Source organism: Bombina bombina, chromosome 6, assembly GCF_027579735.1.
Source record: "Bombina bombina isolate aBomBom1 chromosome 6, aBomBom1.pri, whole genome shotgun sequence".
NCBI classification, from domain to species: domain Eukaryota; kingdom Metazoa; phylum Chordata; class Amphibia; order Anura; family Bombinatoridae; genus Bombina; species Bombina bombina.
The window spans coordinates 273,294,807-273,300,806 of record NC_069504.1 but is presented as its reverse complement, the minus strand read 5'-3'; positions in this window follow the sequence as shown (position 1 = coordinate 273,300,806).

Sequence of the window (6,000 nt, the reverse complement as noted above, 5' to 3'; positions counted from 1 at the left end):
AATAACAGATTTCTTGCTCAGGAAAACTATATGGTTTTCATTTATGTCTTTTTTGAATCATGTGGTCATTCTCTGCCTATTCCATTTCCACTGTTGCCAACCCAAAAAAGTACAATTATTCTAATTGGCTATAAAACTAATCTAACTAGAACACAAAAACACAGAAAATAGGAGTTTATTGCAATATTTTATTTAATGAGCAACCAGAAAGGTGCCCCCATAATAGCAATTTTTATGGAGAAATCTGATCTGATTATGTCACTGCCAGCTTTGTGTATAACCGAGGGTAGGGAAAAGGCTGATTTTATCCAGGTATAATACATATACTAGGTGACACAGCTTTATATGTGGGAAACAATAAAGGGGGTGGGCAAGCGTATCCAAACATAATCAGTCACTTGATTCAGACACTTGTGAGATAATTATTCATTGTTGTGTTAACCGTTGATTACTTCCCCATAGCTAAGTATCTGTTAATTATTTGTTGATTATCAAATTGTTCAACTGACTAATTGTTTTTAATCTAATAAACTGATGTATTATCTAATTATTTCCTATTAATTATCATTACCTCAGTGTGTGTGTGATTTTGGACACTTATGCTATATTGTTCTCATTTCAAAAGAACACATTTTAATCCTTTGTAAAACACCCTTAACAAAGAATATAACCATTGCATATGTATATAACTACAATCTACATCTTCAGCTATGCATTTTGCATATAATTGGCCCTATGTTGAAGATATTATAATTGTTTCTTTCATGCTGGTGGTGGACAAACAAAAGGAAATATAAAATGTAAACAGTAGCCATTGCAGCTGTTATCCTTTTTTGGTGTTTACTCTTAGTCTCCATTTCACAGCTGTGATAGACACTCATTGCTGTCTCATAGCTGTGATTATATTAGACTCACACAGCCTAGACAATTATTTGAGCAAGATTATAATTGCCTCATGATTTAGTATCACTCTATGCCAGTAAATGCTGTTTTAGATGCATTTACACACACACACACACTGAAGTCATAAAATGGATCTGTACGTTTTTCTACTCCCGCAGAGAGACTAGAATACACATAATTAAAGGGACACTCAAGTCAAAATAAACTTGTATGATTCAGAAAGAACATGCTGTTTTAGGACACTTTACAATTTACTTCCATTATCACATTTTGCACAGTCTTTTTATATTTATACTTTTTGGGGGAACAAGGTTCTACTGAGTATGTGCACAAGCTCACATGGTATATGTATACTAGCCTGTGATTGGCTGATGTCTGTCACATGATACAAGAGGGCCTAAAAATAGGAGAAAAAATAAATTTGGCAGAAAGAATCTGTCATTTTATAGTGCACTTGTTAATTATGTAATTCTACTACATTAAGTGGTCATTTAAAGGGACATTATAATGCAGAAATAAAATGTTCTATTATTTAGTGTGTGCAATTTTGTCTTGGTGCCCCTTGCTAATGGTCATCCTATATTAATTGAGTGACTGAAAAGCATAATCTTATATTTATTGAGTGGGTTATCACAAAGTTTTTAAATTCGTGACTGTGGTGTAAAATGCATCAGACATCTTTATTAAACAAAAACATGAAAGTACACTGCAAACATCTTTAAAGCAAACTACAGGCCAGGGGTATGATATTATATTGTATATGATTGTTATTGTGTATAGCTAGATTTTGGAAAACTAAGGTAACCAACTTTAATATAGTTTTATGTAAACTTACTTATTATCACTGGATGGCCAGCTTGGCTGACGACTTATTGGATAACTGTTGCAGTTAAGCTTACTGTACCTTTAAGAAGGCCTAGAAGATCAATCAGGTCTTAATTATAGTCTATATTAGCTCTGTTTGTAACATTTGGTTGCTTGTGTATTGAGTTTACCTTTGCTCTGGCAATTACTACTTGGATATTCTGGTTTGATTTCTGCTTTCCCTGACTGCGCTTCTGTATTAACCCTTTATTTGGACTGACTTGGTATATGACTTTAGCTTGTTTGTGGTCTCTGCGTTTGTTTTATGATTTTTACTGCTGTTTCCTGTGACGCCTTTAACTGGACTATCTGACTTAAATTACCTTTACCCTGGATACCTCTGCTGTCTAATCTACATTAAGGTATGTCTTTCTTTGATATTTAAATTTATAAACTTACAGTTACTTCCTAGTATTTAATTGTTGTTTGTTTTTTTAGGAGCTGATTAAAGTACTAGAGAGAGTTCAGCTACTAAGTTTAGTCTCATTGTTCTCTTACCCCTGGCCTCTGTTGAAACACTGTGTTAATTTTCAGTGCATCAATAAGGTCTTGTAGTGAGCTATTGATTCCAGCTTGTTACATTTCGAAACAAAAGACAGGAAAGCGGTTTGCTGTTTGTTACAATAATGTTTGAGGAGTCATTGAGAATATAAGAGGCATTGCCTCACAGATGAGTAGAACAAAGTTGTGGTGAGTGGGATCTTTTGTTATAGATGATGTAGTCAGCTGTGATTGTGTAGTTGGAACCAAACCTCATTCAAAGGTAGTGTGAATTAGTAGACTGACTGACTGTGCTCTTTCAACTGAAAGACTAGGCTTTAATATTCTTTTAATATCTCTGCTGAGTAGTGTTATGCTCGTGGGATATTCCACTATCAGACCAAACTTGGCCAGTAGTCTTCTTATCCCGGCGTTAAGTGGAATGATAGGAAATATCCCAGAGCAGATAGAGAGTTTGTAAAATAAGGTAAGCAGTACTCACAGCAGGCAGGGCAGTACCCAGCAGCAACAGGAAGGTAATGCAGAAGTATGGCAGTTCATGAGTAAACCAATAGAAGGACTGGGAACAGGCAGAAGTCAGCAACAAAAGGATATCCAGCAGTATAGCAGTTCAGGGGTAAACCAATAGAATGGTCAGACTGGCAGAGTTCAGCAACAAAGTAGCAATCCATTAGTTCAGGAATTAAGCAAGCAGAGTAGTCAAACAAGCAAAGTTCAGTATCAGTATAGCAATCTAGTAGTTCAGGGGTTAAGGCAAGCAGAGTAGTCAGACAAGCAGAGTTCAGTATCAGTATAGTAATCCAGTAGTTCAGGGGTTAAGGCAAGCAGAGTAGTCAAACAAGCAGAGTTCAACAGAGTATCAATATAGCAATCCAGTAAACAGAAATACAGCACTCAGGAGAACACAAAGTAACACCTATACTTGGGCACGGGTGAGAGAGACTGAGGCACTTACATAGAGAAGACAGGGCAGGCATTGATGATTTCATCACTGTGCTGCAGTTACACTGCCACATCCCTAGCAACAGGAGGACTGCCTGCGTCCATGGCAATGGCCACAGCAGAGCGGAGGAGCAGCTTGACAGAGCCCCCTTCTCAAAGGGTACCTCCAGGACCCTACATAGGCTTGGTGGGATGTGCAGCATGAAATCTGCAGATCAAAGAAGGAGTATGCACATCACGGACAGGAACCTAGGAACGATCTGCCACAGAGTAACCCTTCCAGTGTATTAGGTACTGTAGTTGCCTGTGCCTGTATCTGGAGTCCAGGATCTTTGCAACCTCATACTCAGGGTCACCATGAATCAGGTGCAGAGGAGGAGGTGGTCGGAGCTGAGTATATCTGTTCTTGATGTAAGGCTTGAGTAATGAGATGTGGAAGACTGGGTGTATGCACAGGGTTCTGGGTAAGGCCACTTTGTGGGCAACAGGAGACAGTCTTTTAAGGACCTTGTAGGGGCCGATAAACCTAGGCCCTAATTTGTGACTGGGTTGACGTAGACGTATATGTCGAGTAGAGACCCAAACACGTTCACCTACCGAAAAGGCACGAACAAAAGCTCTGATGATCAGCAAACCTCTTGTATCTGGAGACAGCTGAACATAACTGAGAGCGAATACGTTGCCAATGAGTAGTGAGGTTAGTAATGTTTTGGTCTGCAGCAGGAACCCCTGTGGACTGAGCAGAAAGAGGAAAGACCCGAGGATGGTAACCTGCTGTGGCTTGAAATGGAGAACATCATAGAGAAGAGTGCCAATAAGTATTCTTTGCCAGCTCAGCTAGGGGCAATAATTCAGACCAGTTGGTATGGAGAGAATTAACAAAAGTTCTGAGATAGGCTTCAGGATCTTGATTCACTCTCTCAGCCAGCCCATTAGTCTGAGGATGGTAGACGGACGACAAGGAAACGGTGGTTCCAATCAACTTGCAAAAGGCTCTCCAAAAGGTAGAGATGAATTGTAGACCTCTGTCGGAAACAATATTCTCATGAAGTTGTACCGCATGTAACAGAAAAAGAGATGATAACTCTTTCTTGGGCAGATGGCGGGATTGGGGAGTCTTATTGGCAGCACAGGTTGTGCAGGCTTTCACATAATCCTGACCATCGGTCTTCATGGTAGGCCACCATACATGCTTGGAAAGAAGCTTAAACGTTCTTGTTAAACCAGGATGTCCTGAAAGTTTACTATCATGAGCCCAGGATAGCACAGGGGTGCGTAGGTTCAGAGGTACAAAGAAGATATCGGGAGCCCCAGGGGCTTCAGGAGGCTTTCTATACTGGGCACGTTGCAGTCTTTGAAGAAGAGAAGTGTTAAGTTGAGCAACCACACTGGAGGGGTGTATAATGTGTTCAATAGGAGCTTCAGAGGAATCACTAGAATGAAGAAACTGACGGGAAAGGGCGTCAGCCATTTTATTCTTGGTCCCAGGAAGATAAGAGACCACAAAGTTAAAACAGGAAAAGAACAAGGCCCATCTGGCCTGTCGAGGATTGAGTCTATGAGCAGTCTCAAGGTACATCAGAATCTTGTGGTCAGTGAGAATTTGAATGGGATTTGCGGTACTCTCTAGCCAATGACGCCATTCAGTCAGAGCCATCTTCATGGCTAAGAGTTCACGATTACCCACGTCATAGTTCTTCTCTGTAGGAGTAAAGCACTTGGAGAAAAAGGCCACATGGTGCAACTTGGAGGATAAAGGATCCCTTTGGGTTAGGACTGCTCCAGCTCCAATCTCGGAGGCGTCAACCTCTAAAGTGAACTGCAGGTCAGGATCAGGATGGCGGAGCACAGAAGCAGAACAAAAGGCCTTTTTCAGGTGAGAGAAGGCATCCACAGCTTCGGGAGGCCAGTTTTTGCAGTCTCTGTTTAGTTAACTCAGTGAGGGGAGCAACTATTTGGGAGTTTTTTTATAAACTTGCAATAATAATTAGAGAACCCCAAGAATCTCTGTAGTTCCTTTAATGAGGTGGGTTGAGGTCATTCCAGGACTGCGATGAGCTTAAAAGGATCCATGGCAAAACCCTCCTTCGAGATAACATAGCCAAGGAACTGGATTTGAACTTGGTCAAATTCACATTTCTCCAGTTGGCTACCAGGGAATTGTCTCTGAGGCGAATAAGTACCTGTCTCACACGTTCATAAGGGATTAAATGCCATATCCTCCTCTGTGGGAAGAATTAACATAACAACTATTTACATTCTCAAGTTTAATGTAAACCTTTAACTTCATTTCTAACATAGAAATAAACACACAGACAACTTCTTGGTTTTAAAACCCGCAGGTCACGTTTATTGTGGCAACACAGGAACCAAACGACCAGCACGAATAAACATGGACCAGGGGGGCGGCAATCAGGTACTAGCTAATGCGTTGTAACCCATGCTAACAAGATGGGCAGTACCAGGGTGCAGGAGAGGAAGCAGAGCGTAGCTCAATAATGGAAAGGCTTAGGAAGTTCTCGGCTTCGAATCACATGGGCAGGGAACACCCCAGACATGCGTCTGAGAACTTCACCCCTGGCCGGAAGTAGCCGTCACTCTACCTCGATCACATCCTGCCTCCGGACACTGTCCACCCACCACGAGATCGCCCACATATTCAGGGCCACTCTCGCCGCTACCCAAACTCACACAAATAGGAGTAGGGACTGTCTTAGGTCTTCAATAAACAGGTCCATGCCATGGTCCGAAAGATGTACCCCGTCGCCTCGGTAGAGGCTCCGGTCTGCT